The 17378-nt window shown below is 42.3% G+C and overlaps 2 pseudogenes; both read left to right on the top strand.

Moving 5' to 3' along the window:
* The first annotated feature begins 291 nt into the window (after positions 1-291).
* Positions 292-463, top strand: LOC114679985 (U2 spliceosomal RNA; annotated as a pseudogene).
* Positions 464-12620: 12157 nt separating this feature from the next.
* Positions 12621-12941, top strand: LOC100428278 (large ribosomal subunit protein eL42-like; annotated as a pseudogene).
* Positions 12942-17378: the final 4437 nt, after the last annotated feature.

Below are 17378 nucleotides of genomic sequence, written 5' to 3'. Positions count from 1 at the left end.
CCACAAAAAAAAAAAAAAAAGACACCCTTACACTTCCTCTAGAGGAACCTCTGAGGGAAAATCTATGCAGATCTCTAACGGGTCACTGGGAAAGTAAGAGAAAGGGACCGAGGCGAGTGCAACTACTCAGTAGCCACCGTAAGGGGCTCAACCATGATGATAATGGAGGGGTGCCAATGAAGCGGGTATGCAGTGACAAAAGTAAGAGTTCTTTGTGTGTGTTGGCGGAAATATCCAGGAGACTATGTGTCTCTTCCTTCTTCCCTTAAAATTTAACTGAATTCTGTTATAATCACTTCTCGGCCTTTTGGCTAAGATCAAGTGTAATTCTGTTATATTATTTTTCCGTTGTATTATGTTTAAATTATCTGGGGATGTAGGTGGGGTTTAAGTGGAGTAAATAGTTAACTATGATATCCAATATGAGGACAGTCGTGATTCACTTGCATTCACCTCATTCATTCATCCATTCATCCATCAAAAATACTTTTAAGGATCTACTGTTTGCCAGACACTGTACTAGGCACAGAGATATAGAAAGAAGAGACACTGTCAAGAGGTCAGGAGTTTGAGACCAGCCTGGCTAACATGGTGAAACCCGTCTTTACTAAAAATACAAAAATTAGCTGGACTTGGTGGTGGGCGCCTGTAGTCCCAGCTACTTGGGAGGCTGAGGCAGGAGAATTGCTTGAACCCGGGAGGCAGAGATTGCAGTGAGCCGAGATCACACCATTGCACTCCAGCCTGGGCAGACAGAGCAAGACTCCATCTCAGAAAAATAAAAAACAAAGACACTGTTCTTGAATTCAGTATAAAGTGGGAGATAAACACATAAGCGGGCCCTGACAATCTAGCAGAACAAAAGCCATGTGAGATTGTGCCTTGGTAGCTTCAGGGGCTTGGGAGAAGTGCATTACCCCAGCATGTATCCTGCAGCCTGGAAATTCCACCCATGGAGAAGGGAAGCTTTCTTAAGAAGTCCTTTGTTTAAAAGAAGGTCTTACCTCGGCTTCTCCCAAAAACGGCAGTCTGAGACCAGGGCCTGTGTGTCAGTGGTTTATTTTAATAAGCCATCCTAGGGGTCTGGTGTGAGGGAATCAAGAAGAATCAAACAAGGGCTGGGCTTGGTGACTCACGCCTGTAATCCCAGCACTTTGGGAGGCTGAGGTGGGCGGATTACCTGAGGTCAGGAGTTCAAGACCAGCCTGGCCAACATGGTGAAACTCCATCTCTACTATTAATAAAAATATAAAAACTATCAGGGCATGGTGGTGCCCACCTGTAATCCCAGCTACTTGGGGAGCTGAGGCATGAGAATCACTTGAACTCGGGAGGCAGGGGTTGCAGTGAGCTGAGACTGCTCCACTGCACTCCAGCCTGGGCAACAGAGCAAGAGTCCATCTCAAAAAAAAAAAAAAAAAAAAAAAAAAAAAAAAAAAGGAAGGGAAAGCCAACTTAGGGGTGCATTACAGAGCTACAGAGCTGGTTACTCCCATGGACAAGTGGGACAAGTGTCCCAGGGAGGCTTTCTGGGGAACCACTGAAAGGCATGGGAGAGGGGAGATTTTCTCCATTGGCTCTTCCATCCTTTGGTCAAAGTTTGCTCTGGAGTGTTGGCGCCCCGTTTCCGGGGTTTTGTGCGCATGCACCAGAGCTGTGGAGAGACAGAAGCCTGGGCGTGGGAGCAGGAGAAAGGAAGGACAGCCGAGGAAGGGCTGTCAAGCTCCAACTGCACAGGACGCTGCTGCAGCAACAGCAGGAGCTCACGGTGGCCTGAGTCAAGGGAAGAAAGGGCATCAAAGGTACCTGGCTTAAAGGAAATGTTATCGGAGGAGAAGTTACCATTCCACTAGGCTAGTGCCAGCTACTGAGTATGTGTATTCAATTCTGATCAAGCATTTATTGGGCTTTCCACTCCAGGGCCAGGTTTGCTCCCTCAGGGTCCTCCCGAGGAAAGGGACCAGAGGACAGGCAAATTCCCGATAAGTCAGTGGGAGAAGAACCCTTTGGGGGCAGTGAGAGTTGGTGGAAGGGGGAAAACAGGGCAAGCCCGTGAGACTGACTCAGATCGCCAACTGCTCGAGGAGAGTGTGAAGGAAGCTTGAGAGGTCCTCTGTGGAAAGGAGGAGAGAAGCGCCTGTGGCAAAGTTCTCCAGCCATACTCAGGAGGAGTCCCTCTAGGAGAAACTCAAATGAAGATGCTTAAAGACAGCAGGGCACTCAAGGCTTCACAGAGAGGGAGACTGACAAGTTTTTGAGAAGTCTGAAAAGCCTTCATCCTTAGCATATTTTCTGAACTAAGGCCACATTGCAAACCCAGGCCATTACACATGCTTGAAACATAAGACACATTTTCCCAGAAGGCGAGGCCAGTTTCTATAAAGATTGGTCACAATGAATAGCCTTCTCATTGCTCCACCAAACTTGGGTTTCACTGGAATTGGATTACGCTGTTGCTGCTTTGAACATACAATCCTACTCAGCTGGGAGCTGAGACACTACCTCTGTGGCGGTAACTCTGCACTCTAATAGAATAACTGTCAGAACCACTAGCCATCAATTCTGGCTCCTCTTTCCTTATTGGTATTGGAAAACACCTTCGATATGTTTAAAACTAAATGCCCAAGTGCTTTATTCCAGAAGGCCAAACACAGCCTGGAATTCCTCAAGTGACCCAGGCCACCACATATCCCACTTGGTTTATTTTTTGCATGTGCAAACCTAGAGTTCCAAAGACCCATATGCATGGGCTGTAATTCCCAAATAAGGAGAGGAAAAAACAGAGAAAATTATCCAGAAAGAAACAGGGTTTCAAATCTCTAAGTCAGAAATTTATTAATTAGAGCTACCATTTCTTGAGTGCTTACTGTGCCAGGTCCTGCCCAAGATAGAGTAATCTCATTTGATCCTCACAACAGTGTGAAGTAGGTGCTAGTTTCCCCATTTTATAAGCGAGGAAACTTGATCAAATAACATGCCCATGGCTGGACGCAGTGGCTCAGGCCTATAATCCCAGCACTTTGGGAGGCTGAAGCGGAAGAATCATGAGGTCAGGAGTTCCAGACCAGCCTGACCAACATGGTGAAACCCTATCTCTACTAAAAATACAAAATTAGCCAAGCATGGTGGTGCATGCCTATAATCCCAGCAACTTGGGAGGGTGAGGCAGGAGAATCGCTTGAACCCAGGAGGCAGAGGTTGCAGTGAACCAAGATTGCACCACTGCACTCCAGCCTGGGCAACAAGAGCGAAACTTCGTCTCAAAAAAACAAACAAAAAGAAACAAAAAAAAAACATGCCCGTGATCACACAGTTTAAAGGGCAAGAGCCGGAACTCAAAGCAGTTCTGATTCTGAAGGCCTGGCTTTAGGTATTGAGTAGGGGGAAAAATTATAAACAAGAATAAAAATATCCCCTATGAAAACATCTTCTCCCCAAAAGGATGAGTTGAGATATTTCTAACCATCTGTTATCACTGCTTTGGTTCTTGGCTTTAGGAGCAGAAATATTACCTTTTCTTCTCATTGACTTCTCTTTTGCAAAACCAGGCCACCCAATCACCCCATCCCCAAAACCACAACCAATTATTCTTACACACTCCTGCTAATTACTATGAGTTATGCAGGTCCTTTCGGAGACAGAGGGAGTGATGAGGCCAGTTAGCCATAAAACATCCTCCTTCCACAAATATTCCTCACTGGGCTAAAGGCTTTGGCTACCCAGATCTTGCAACATAGTAATATCTCTAAGCAAAAAGACTTTTTTCCCTCCTTTTTGACTCTGGATTGCATCCCATCGTGCTAAAAGAAAATGGACTGGGTAGATTAGGCATTAATTTTGACTCTCCTCTATAGGTAGGGCATGGAATGATTGATTCGCCTCTCTTTATTATGGAGACTTCCTCCTTCACACACATGGATGCCCACTGAACCCTTCTGAGGCCACTTGTCAAGTAAAATGAGGCACTTGAAAACAACTGAATGAACAACCTCCTCTTTTAAAAATTTTAATCGATTGTTTCATCTTGCCGTTGCTCTTGGTGGGTGACTTTCGCACGTGAAACACTCACCTTTTCTCCATTATGCTCTCTTACCTGCACAGGGCGCTTTTCCACCTCCTCCTTGTGCAGTGCAATCGATATTCTGTTATTCGCTGTCATTTGGATGTTACTCTGTGCAAACAGTAGTTTTAAAAAAAAACATCAGGAGCTCTGCTGTCTACACAAATCAACAACAATGAGAAACAAGAAGTGGATTACTACGGAACGAAATCCTTTTTGTTCTAAACTGTAATCAACTATATTGGATGCGAGGTTTGTCCATTTTAAAAATTTAATAATGGGTTTTGGTCCTCTTGTTTCTATAAAAAGGGCATTTATAAATATTAATATGGAATACCAGGGAAAGAACAATACATAACAATAATGAGAATCACAAAATCCCATCACATTTGACACTGTCATATCACCAGCTTAAGGATTAGCAGGTTAACCTTAGAGTTAAAAATATTGCTTTATGATTAAAAAAAAAATCTCAAAATAAAAAAAGCTCCTTGTTGCATTATATATTCGTTGTGGCTTCCTTATTTTTCTTCAGGTGATGGGATCACTGCTTCAATTAACATTTTTGGGGAGAGGAGGCTTATAAGAAGGTGGTAGGTTGACTTAGCTGCGTTCTTTCTTGTTCAAGTCACGCTGAGCTTGTCTTTTGTCTAATTCTAACCCCTGACACTGCTTGAGTCAAAGGCCTGGCAACTAATACCCCCATTTTAGCTGGGGGTTTTTATCCACTTGGAGCTCCGTTTTAAATGATAAAGTTACCCAAGGTGCCAGTTTTCACCAGTATTTCTAAATACATCTAGTAAAAATGCAGCAATTTCATAGAAATCCAAGCTATTGAGATCTAATCACTGCTTAAGCTGTGGCTTTATTCAAATCTGGATCACCAATATGGCTTAAGATGTAAATGAAGTGCAGAGAGAAATAAAGCAAGAAAATCTCTGATGGCCTTTCTCTCTTCTATTTGATGCCCGGGCCCTTATCAGTCAATTAATGCAGGTAAACTTCAGTGGCAGCATCAGTGTAACGGTACCAATGGCTGCTGTCCTCCTCCAGCCTCAGCCAAACAAAACACACTTTCGGTAGCCTTAATATGAAATGGGAAAAGGTCAAAATAAACAGCTTTGCCAAATAAATCCTGAAGATCCATTCTAATTTCCACCCAAGGATCTTTTAAGTCGTCCTGGATGTTCTTTATGATACGTTGATCCACACTTAGTTTCATTAAAACTTTGTGACTTGGTATTTTTCAACCTGATAGCTTCACTAAACTAGTTCTCAAAGTGTTCACTAAGCCGCTATGCATAAAACTACTTTGCTGTCATGGTGGCTTCTAATATCACCTCAATGCAGGCAGCAGCAGTTCTGGAAATGAACCTGATCTACATGCATTCCATCTGAGCTTGGGAATTACTTTCCTTTGGCTTTCACTGGATGTCTTCTGAGGAAGAGGTGCCGTCCTCTGCAGCCCCCACCCTAAACCCTCCTGAAACTGAATGCTGAATTATCTACCACCCTGTATTTGTTCTGGAAGCAATCTACACAGAACACGACTTTTATCTGCGGAGGTTTCCAGCTGGGATTAACAGATGCTGAAACATTTGGGGAAGAGGGAGGGGCCCACAGAAAAGAAAAGAATTAAAATTAAGGTCTCTTCCAACAATAGCATGGCAAATACAGAGATTCAGACCAAGCTTAAAAAAGCAAGAGGTTTCTCAGAGAGGCACATGGAGAACCTAGCTTTACTGACGTGAGTTTTAAAATGGCAAAAGAAAAAAAAAACAAAACAAAACACTCCGCTGGCCTCTTGGCTACTCTGGAATTACTTCCCAGCTGGCTAGGTCCCTCTCAGTGATTAGTAGCCCCTCAGCTTCCTTCCACCCTGAGATCTGACGGAAACCTTTATTTCTTTATCAATTGCTGTGGTCAGTATACATTACTACAGTCAACGGAACTCTTGGCAAAGGGTTTCAAAAGAGGTGGAGATCATTTTTCTAGGGGAAAAGGGGATTAAACATAAAATAAATAAATCAGCCAGGCTGAATAACGAGCTCCTAAACCCGGCTGAATCTGCACTTGTCATGTTTTCAGGGACTATGGTATCCCCACAAGGTCTACCCAACATAGCAGCCGTGGACAGCCCTGTTCAGCCTCCACTTGCTGGGGTGCAGAGTGGAAAACCAGTCCTCACCTTAGCTGTCTTTACCTTCCTCGACAAGCTGCGTCTCAGAATGCAGTGAATATAGGCCAAGATTTGACACCAGGCCTGCATTTATATGTATAAACTCTCAAACTTTGCAATCATGTCAACCTGGATTGGAAATCTGCCTCTATTGGCAACTGGCTGTGTGGCCTTGGATAACTTCTCTGAGTCTCAATTTCTTTTCTGTTTTTTTTTTTTCTTCTTTTGAGACAGGTTTTGCTCTGTCACCCAGGCTGGAGTGCAGTAGTGGTGCAAACACGGCTCACTGCAGCCTCGACCTCCTGGGCTCAAGCAGTCCTCCCACCCCAAAAGTGTCTGGGCTTACAAAGTCTCAAAATGTTGGGATTACAGGTTTGAGCCACCATGACTGGCCTCCATCTCTTCACCTAAAACAGAAATGATAATAACACCTTCTGCTAGCGTAGACTGGATACGGTCATTTATGTGGAGCACCAATCCTGGTGCCTGGCACATGTTGGATGCTTAATGCAGATAACATACTGATGCTTATTGTTGTATCTCTGCACGTACTGTGAATGGGCTAAGTGAGACTCTACACAGCCTCCATCTTTCTTGTTAAACCTCTAAGTTTGCTGTGGGTGCTGTTGTTAGTGTTGCCTCTATAACCAAACTGCTGTGGGATTCTCCCCCGTTACTTGGAAATTGAGGATATTTAACTCTACAACTCTACCCACTCCTCATCCCATCATTAGAAAGATAGGACAACCACGGGAAGGCTTGAGTCTCCAGGAATATTATGGAAAAGTGAAAAGGCCCTTAGAAGAACTCTCAGAATAGCCCAGTGCGCTCTCCTAGGGCCATAACCCAACCTGCTTCACCCTCTTGACTCTTCCCAAGGCATTTTCCAAGATGGCTGCAGTTGCTCCGCCCACCGACTGCAACCGGTCAACAGTTACGAAGGCTGCACAATTCTGCTTTCCTCATTGAGAACCGATGCAGAAAAGTGAAACCTTGTGGTGATGAATGGATGGCTATAAAGACCAGGGAGGCGGAGGAGGAATCAGCCATAGGACATGTTCCCTGTGATCTGGAAGAATCAGGGGTTGAGGTGTGGCTTCAGGTTTTGGGAACATGAGGAATGGGTTAGTCACCTCCCTGTTGATGGCATCAAAAAGCTCCTAATGGCCTGAGGTGCTTGGGAGAGGCCTCTTACACAGAGGAGGGGGTGGAAAGAGCACTGGGCGATGGGGTCGGGGATCCCTGCCCTTGCTCTGCCACAGAATGACTGCTTGACTTCACCTCTCTGAAGCCTAGTATCCACATCTTTAAATGAGGTAGTTGACTCCTTTACCAGGGATTATCTCTGAAGGATGAGATTATAGGAAGAACTTTCACTCCTCACTTTAAACACCTCTACTTGTTTAAAAACATTTTTTAAAACACCACATTGTATTACTTGTACAATACAAACTTTTCATTGAAATGGAAGCTCAGGGGCTAGAGCCAGATCTCCTATAAAATCCAGAGAAAATGGTGGGTAAGGATTGCATAGGTGGCCAAGTAAGGATCAACTGGGAACAACTGAGGAAAATGAGCACTTATCATGACTAAGACAAGATAGGATCCAGAATATTCTCACATAGATCATCAGATCACATTGGGCCTGTTAAACCCAGATTCCACTGAGACTGACTTCTCACACATTGGATAATCATACGATCAACTAGAGCTCCTTCCTCTAAATCTGTGGTTCCTTTGGAACATTTCCTGGTACCATGAAATGGGATCCTGAGGGGAACATGGGCAATGGAGCTGGAGCTGTCCTGCAGGCTCTCTCAGCTTGGGGACTGGCCCTTGTTGCTCAGTCAAGATGCACGGGATAGTCCTTCGAGTCTTTTGCCCTGCCACCCAGCAGCTTCAGTCTCTATTCGGAGGCCATGGGTCTAATGCGTTGTGACCGGCCTTTTCTGGCCTGAGATCATCTCCTGGGCGCCCTTGCCTTTCTCCCCTCTTCACGTTCATGTTACCAAATAATTTACATCAGTAGTTCCCAAACCTGGCTGCATATCAGAAGCACCTGGGTAGTGAGTTAATAACAGATTCCTGAGCCCTATCCCAGGAGGTCCTAGACTAGGTGGGACCCAAAAATTGCATTTATTGTGAAGCAGTGCAGGCATTTCTGAATTTCTGATGCCACTAGGCTGGGACAGTGACATCCACTGTGACATGTTACCGGATGTTTAGGGATTCCCAGGTGCATGGTTCAGACCTGAAAACATAGTCACTCATGAACAAGCCATCCAGACAGGTGAATGTAAACATTAATCCCAACCCACTGCTGCACCACGCACAGGTGGGTGATCAGTGATGGGAACAAGGCTGAGGGTGTTCTGACAATACTGAGTGTGCCCCTCCCCTATTCCATGCGCGAGGCACTGCATCCCACTCTGTCCTATTCCATCTGCGAGGCACTGCATCCCACTCTGTCCCCGACACCCAACGGCAAGTTAACTGCAGATGGAACTAACCTTAAACCACAAGAAAAGCGCTGCAGGAGGCCTCCTTGGCTTCGGGAGAATTCAGTCCAATTTGCCACCAATGTCAAGGCTTGCTTTTGATTATGTTGATGATAAAGACTGTAAACAAAACAGCCTTTCTCTACTAATTAATTCCCTTCGAAGAACTCTAAAGATCTTTAATTACACAGTTTGAAAAGCAGCGGTTACCCGATCGGCCTGATTGGGCTCTGCGCTCCTCTCTCTGTCCACCTGAATGAAATATTTTCTTGTTTTCCCTGCTTCACACACCTAGGACGGGCTTGCAGTAAATCCTGTCAACTAAACGCCTGACAAAAGTGCTCTGATGTCAGGTATAAAGAATGCCACCTACAGCTTAATGTCTGGAAAAAAAATTCTGAGGGCTGCAAACAATGAAGGTTTTTGTCTTCTTAATGCCCAGTATGCAATCGAGTGGAAATGCTACTTCCATCCATAATCTACAAATGAAATTAAAGTTGTTGAAAGACACAGAGTAAACCAGAAGCCTTTGTTTCTTTGCAGAACAGGAAAAATTTAAACCACTAAATGTTTTAGCAGATTTACTAAATTTCCAATTAAATCATGAAATCTATTATTGCAGAGCTCTAAGAAGGCAGTATCTTTCCCATTCTTTTCTCTGTCTCTCTCTGCCTCCTCCTATCCACTTGTGAACACAGATGTATGATATGCTATAAGCAAGCCGAACTCCCAAGTCCCCCAACATGTATATAGCCTCTGTGACATCTGGGGGAAATTGGGGTACAGAGAGGGGCACACGAGCCTCAAGGTAAATGAGGCCAGCTCAGCGGTGATTTTAGGGAGAGGTGGGGCCAGGTTTTGGGGAAAACAGGAATTTTCCTTCTCTCTGTGCTTGCCGGGTTCCTGGGCCCCCAGCAGGTCGAGGCAGCAGGCGGGAGCAGAAAGGCATCAATCAGGAGCTCAGGCATGGGGAGGGAGTCAGATCTGCTATACAAGAGCACCCTCTGCCAGTTGGCACAGGGGGCTGGCTGGAGAGGCCTGTGGCCCAGAGTCAGGGGAAAGGGCGCAGCACCCTGCATTCAAAGCTTGCAGGGCTGGGAGCCAGGCAGGAGAGAGATTCTATCTTCAAAATAGACAGCACACTCACCTCTGGAACAATAGCTGGTGCAGGCAGGAGCAATGCTGATTTTCCAAGGGCTCTCCACATTAATCCTCCCCACCAAATCCAGCCACTAGGAGCCTGAATGGTCCTCCAGACACCCATTCAGTAGAAAATGACGGGTGATTTTTGCCCTTGTCTCCTGAGATCTCCGGTGAGCACCGCTGCTCTGGCTGACATGTGTTTATAAAGATAAAGCACCAGGCTACTTTGGGGGCCCTCCCAGGCTATTACAAAGAGCAAGTGGTGCCAACCATGGCTTTTTAGAATTGAGCTGTTAAATTTTTTTTTATATGCACCTCTTTCTGAAAAGGATTTGAAGCAACTTACAAAAAGGCAAACACAATAAAGTCATTCAACTAAAATTAGAGAAGCAAAGCCATGGACACAAGGAAGAACCAAGCATTGACTAGGAAGTATAATAGAATTACTGTGATTTAGCATCAGATTAGGCCTTGAGCTTCCTGGCAGCCAGAGCAAGAAAGGATACCCAAGGAGACAGTCCATACAACCTTTTAGAAGGAAGCGGGACAATTCTCTAAGAGAGGTGTTTTGTTTTTTCTTCCGGCATTAACTTTCTTTCTTTTCTTTCTGTGTGTGTGTGTGTTTTCTGAGACAGAGTTCCACTCTTGTTGCCCAGGCTGGAGTGCGGTGGTGTGATCTCAGCTCACTGCAACCTCTGCCTCCCAGGTTAAAGCGATTCTCCAGCCTCAGCCTCCCAAGTAGCTGGGATTACAGGCGCCCACCATCATGCCCAGCTGATTTTTGTAATTTTAGTAGAGACAGGGTTTCACCATGTTGGCCAGGCTGGTCTCAAACTCCTGACCTCAGGTAATCTGCCCGCCTCAACCTCCCAAAGTGCTGGGATTACAGGGGTGAGCCACCACGCCCAGCGCATTAACTTTCTTTTAGGAGACTTTGTGTAGGAAACTTTGAGAACATTATACAGTGTGTCTATCAATCTTGTTATATAGTAAATGCAGAAGCTATTCTGATATTGCTCTTTCTTGCTATAATCTTTGGCATTTGCAAAGGGCATATATCAGTCGCAACTCAATAATGGTAAATCTTAATGGGATAAAACAAAGTGTGGGGTGAAGGGTGGCTACACAAATGTGAATCAAATTTTAGTTCTTGTCCACCATGGTGGTATGTGCCTGTAGGCCCACCAGGGAGGCTGAGTTGGGAGAATCACGAGAATCAGTTGAGCCTAGGAGTTTGAGGCGACAGTGCACTATGATCATGCTGGTGAATAGCCACTGTATTTCAGAACATAGCAAAACTCATCTCTAAAAAATAAAAATAAAATTTAGTTTTGGGGTACTTCATTCATTCACTGGTGCATTTGATATTTATCAAGTGCCTACTAAGTGTCAGGCTCTAGTAAGGGAAATAGAGCAGTGAAGCAATGGGCAAAGTCCTGCTCTCAGGGTATGATCTAATTTGATGCTAAGAAAGAACTTACCATCCCCAGAGGAGTGGGTGGATAGCAGGCAAGATTCCTGGAGTTCAGTTGCTAAGTAAGAGCGAGTGTAACAAATAGAGTGCTTTCAGATACAGATTTCAGAAATCTCACCTCAAACTGCCTTAAATAATAAAGAAATGTGATTTTTTTTTTTTTAAATTCAGTGCCTCAGCAACGCCTTCTCTGGGTTATTCCATCTTCACTGTTGGCCCCATCCTTGGACTCATAGCAATACGACTGCAACAGTTTTGGGAGTCACAAAAGGAACAAGCTGCAGAGCAACACAGAAGACTGTTTCTTCCTGTTGCTTTCTCTTAGGATGGAGGAAAAATGGTCTAGCCCATGTCAGACTATTTTGTCTCACTGGCCAGATGGCCCACATGTCCATTTCTGATCCCATCCTGTCATGGAGGCTGGGGTCACTCTTAGACCAACCAAGCCACTCCTGGAGTTGGCTTCCCCTCTAATTCTTGGCCAGGTGTGAAAGGAAGACACTCGAGCAAAATTGTGGTTGTGTTGGGAAGGAAGAAGAGGCAGGGGAGAAATGGATGCTGGGCAGACAGCTAACACTATCATTTTGGCCTTTAAATGCCAACCCTTTGGGGAATGTGAAGATTAGTGTAGAGTCATCAAGGCTGTTGGAATGTCTGTCTACCTAGGCATCTCAGGAAAAGAACCTTACTAAATAGCAAATCCTTACTATTTGCCTGATTTCTTGACTGAGACTTCCTGTTCTCCCTATCTGCCAATTCCTCGGTTAAAGACTTTACTTTTGTTTGTACACATTAAAAAAAAAATTCTTTTAACTGGTCTTCCTACCTCCAATCTTACCCAAATCTAGTCCAACTTCCACATTGTTAGTAGAAACATCTCAAAGATAAATGTATAATATTATTCTCTTGTATAGCAACCTCTTTGACTTGCTATCACCTGTAATATAAAGTTAAACATCTTTGCATTAACATACCAAAAAAATAAAATATTTAGGTGTACATCTAACAAAATTTGTACAACATTTATGTTAGAAAAACTAAAAAACCTATGAAAGAAATCAAAGTAGAGCTAAATAAATCAAAAGATATTCCATGCTCATGGATAGGAAGGCTAAATATTATTAATATGTCAGTTCTTCCCAACATGATCCATAGATTTAATGCAATGCTAATCAGAATTCCAGCAAGTTATTTTGTGAGTATCAACAAATTGATTGGAAAGTTTATATGTTTATTTTTTTCCTTACCGATAGCACTCCCGCAAACATGGTGAATGTTCCTAAAACCCACCGCACTTTCTGTAAGAAGTGAGGCAAGCACCAACCCCACAAAGTGATACAGCACAAGAAGGGCAAGGATTCTCTGTATGCCCAGGGAAAGTGGTATTATGACAGGAAGAAGAGCGGCTGTGGTGGGAAGACTAAGCCAATTTTCTGGAAAAAGGTTAAAATTACAAAGAAGATTGTGCTAAGGCTTGAGTGCATTGAGCCCAACTGCAGATCTGAAAGAATGCTGGTTATGAAGAGATGCAAGCGTTTTGAATGGGGAGGAGTTAAGAAGAGAGAGGGCCAAGTCATCCAGTTCTAAGTGTCATCTTTTGTTTGATTAGGAAGACAATAAAATCTTGAGTTAAAAAAAAGAAAGTTTATATTGAAAGGCAAATAAAACCAAGAAGAGTAAACACAATATTGAAGAAAAAGTCAGAGGTCTGAAGCTAGCCAACTTCAAGACTTATGATAAAACTACAGTAATCGAGGCAGTATGGTATTGGTGAAAGAATAGACAAATAGATCAATGAAACAGAATAGACTCACAGAAACAGACAAGTATAGCCAACTGATTTTTGACAAAGGAGTAATGGCAATTCAATGGAGAAAGGATATTCTTTGCAACAAATGATGCTGAAACAACTGGACCATGCAAAGAAAGGAAAAAGAAAAAGAATCTAGATGTAAATCTTACACCTTTTGCAAAATTAATTCAAAATGGATCATCAGCCTAAAGTAAAATGCAAAACTATTAAACTTTTTGAGATAGTATATGAGAAAATCTAGATAACATTGGATTGGGTGATGACTTTTTAGATATAACACACACACAAAAATGATTCATGAAAGAAAGAAAAAAATCAAAAAGAACTTTATTAGAATTAAAAACTTCTGCTCTGCAAAAGACACTATTAAGAGAATGAAGAGACAAGCTACAGACTGGGAGATAATATTTGCAAAACACCTACCTGATAAAGTACTTGTATTCAAAATACACAAAGAACTCTTCAAATTTAACAGTAAGGAAACAGACAACCCCATTTAAAACTGGGTGAAAGATCTCAATTGATATCTCAACAAAAAAGATATAGAGATGGCAATTAAGCACATGAAAAGATGCTCAACATTAGGGAATTGCAAATTAAAACAACAGTGAGGTACCATTACATATCTATTAGAATGGGTAAAAACCAAAACACTGACAACATCAAATCCTGGTGAGGATATAGAGCAACAGGAACTCTCGTTTATTGCTGGTGGGAATACAAAATGGTATAGCCACTATTGAAGACAGTTTGGCAGTTTCCTACAAAGCTAAACATAGTCTTACCCTATGACCCAGCAATCACACTCTTTGGTGTTTTACAAAAATGAGTTGAAAATGTATGCCCACACAAAAACCTGACATTTACAATTGTCGAAAATTTGAAAACAACCAAGATATCCTTCAATTAGCAAATGGATAAACAAACTCAAGTATATCCATATAATGGAATATTAGTCTGTAATAAGAAGTGAGCTATCAAGCCACAAAAAGACTCAGAGGGGCCTTACATGCTCATTGCTAAGTAAAATAAGCCAGTCTGGACCAAGCACAGTATGACTCACACCTGTGATCCCAGTACTTTGGGAGGATGAGATGGGAAGATGACTTGAGGCCAGGAATTTGAGACCATCCTGGGCAATGTAGCAAGGTCCTGTTTCTACAAAATAAAAATATTAGCCAGGCCTATATTAGCCAGGTAACTAGCATCTATAGTCCAAACTACTCAGGAGGCAGAGGTAGGGGGATCCCTTGATCCCAGGAGTTCAAGGCTGCAGTGAGCTATGATCATCCCATTGTACCCCAGCCTGGGTGACAAAGTGAGATTCTGCCTCTAAAAATTCCTTTTTTTAAAAAAGAAAAAGTAATTCTGAAACGGCTACATACTATATGATTCCAACTATATGACATTCTGTAAAAAGCAAAAATACAGACAGTAGAAAGATCCATGGTTGCCAAGGGCTTCAGGGAAGATGGAGGAGGATTAATGGGTAGAAAATAAGAGACTTTTAGGGCAATGAGGTTGTTTTTGTGTGACTCACACTTGTGGGTATATGACGGTGTGCATTTGTTGAAACCCGTAAAACTGAACAACACAAAGAGTGAATCCTAATGTAAACTATAGATATTAGTTAATAATAGTGTATCAATATTGGCTCATCAACTGTAACTAATGTATCACACTAATGCAAGATGTTAATGAGGGAAACTGATGGGGAAGAGAAGAGGGGATAAGAGAGGGTGGAAACTGTATTTTCCAACCAATTTTTCTATAAATCTAAAATTGTTCAAAAAAAAGTCTACTAATTTAAAAAAATATTTACTATGACATAAAAGACTCTTCACTGTCAAGATGGTATCATTTGCCCTAAACTTAGCCCCACAAATTCTTGCCTATATCCTTTTCATTTTTGAACTTCTCATTTTTCCTAACCACGCAGTGCTATTTTTTTGGAGTCCAGAACATTGCACTTTGCTTAGAACATTGCTTTCTTTATTCACTGACTGACTGACATGACAAACTTCTATGCATCAAGGTAAGGACTGCTTGCATGCCTACTATGTGCCAAGCCTGTCAAAGTCCCTACCCTAGAGAAGCCCGCAGTCTATTGGAAAGAAAACCACCCAAACAACCATCATTTTTTTTTGTTTTTTTGAGACAGTCTCGCACTGTCGCCCGGGCTGGAGTGCAGTGGAATGATCTCAGCTTACTGCAACCTCTGCCTCCATGTAGAACAAAAATCATAGTCCTCATGCTATGTGAAGAAAGAAAATTGGGACCAGCATCCAAGTTTCTTCATGACCAGTCCAGAGCACTTTCTCTGTGTCTCAAAGCCACCCTTAAGGAAGCAGAGGCTCAATGAGTAGGATGGTCAAGGCCAACACTTATTGAGCACTCACTGTTATATTGTCTAATTTAATGCTAACAGTAGTCTTGTGGGGTAGATTTCAATATTTCTAATTTAAAGAAGAGAAAACAGGCTCATTGAAATTGTCACTTGCCTAAGGTCACAAAGTTTTATTTTTTAGTTATTGATGCAAACGTATGAGGCACATGAGAAATTTTGTTCCATGCATATAATGCATAATGATCAAGTCAGGGTTTTCAGGGCATCTAAGTACAATGCATTTTTGTTAAGTATAGTCACCCTACTCTGCTATCAAACATTGAATTTATTCTGTTTTACTACTGTATGTTTGTACCCTTTGACCCAGTTCTCTTCTTCCTCCTCCGTCACCCCACTCATCCTTCCTAGTCTCTGTTAGCTGTTATTCCACTTCCTTCCTTCATATGATCAAATTTTCTAGTTCCCTTATATAAGTGAGAACATGCGATATTTGTCTTTTTGTGCTTGGCTTATTTCACTTAACATAACGACCTCCAGCTCCATCCAAGTTGCTTCAAATGACAGGATTTCATTCTTTTTATGGCAGAATAGTATTCCATTGTGTATATATATACCACATTTTCTTTACTCATTCATCTGCTGATTCCATATCTTTGCTATTGCTATTGCTTTGCTATTGTGAATAGTGCTGCAATAAATATGTGAGTGCAGGTATCCCTTTGATATATTAATTTCATTTTCTTTGGGTAGATGCCCAGTAGTGGGATTGCTGAATCAAATGGTCATTCTATTTTTCGTTTTGTGAGAAATCTCCATACAATCTTCCATAGTGGCTTTAGTAGTTTACATTCCCACCAACCATGTGTAAGAGTTCCCTTTTCTCTGCATCTTCACCAATATCTGTTAATTTTTGTCTTTTTAGTAATAGCTATTCTGATGGGGCTAAGATGATATCTCATTGTGGTTTTGATTTGCATTTCTTTGAGGATTAGTCATACTGAGCATTCAAAAAATATACTTCACATGCCTGTTGGCCATTTGTATGTCTTCTATTGAGAGCTATCTATTCATTTCCTTTGCTCACTTTTTAGTAGGACCTTTTTGTCCTGTTGAGTTCCTCATATATTCTGGAATTAGTTTCTTTCAGATGAATAGTTTGCAAATATTTCCTCCCATTCAACAGGTTTTCTCTTCACTCTGTTGATTGCTTCCTTTGCTGTATAGAAGCTTTTTAGTTTAGTCTAATTTATCTATTTTTTGTTTCTGTTGCCTGTGTTATTGAGGACTTAGTCACAAATTATTTGCCCAGACCAATGTCTGGGAGAGTTTTCTTTTAGGTTTTCTTCTAGTATTTCTATAGTTTTGGGTCTTATGTTTAAGTCTTTAATCCACTTTGAATTGGTTTTGTATATGGGGAGAAATGGGGCTCAGTTGCATTCTTCTGCATTTGGCTATCCAATTTTCCCAGTGAGAGCCTAGATTCAAATCCAATTTCACTGGACCCCAAAACTCATGAATTTTCTTTCTATGATGTCAATGTACTGCCCAGTTTTCTGAATTGGGAAACTTTGAAAAGGAGTTACGTAATAAATGTTGTTATTATTTTTTTTGAAAACTGGCTTCCCTCTGCTATTTAATAAGAATGAGGTGATGACCATGCTTCAGATGCAGTGGATCAGGTGAGAGTTGATGGTTAATCTAATGCAGTTGTCAGCAAAGGGAGGGGCCAAAGCATGGCACATGCAGCCTCTGTCCTGCTCAGTTTACACCTGCAACATTGGATCTCGTTTTGGAAGCTGCCTTTCAAGAGGAACATTGATTTTGGACACCACGGCCCTGGAAGGTGACAACAATGGGAGGTGTG

Source organism: Macaca mulatta, chromosome 7 (assembly GCF_049350105.2).
Source record: "Macaca mulatta isolate MMU2019108-1 chromosome 7, T2T-MMU8v2.0, whole genome shotgun sequence".
Taxonomy (NCBI): Eukaryota; Metazoa; Chordata; class Mammalia; order Primates; family Cercopithecidae; genus Macaca; species Macaca mulatta.
This window is presented reverse-complemented; position numbering and strand designations above follow the sequence as displayed.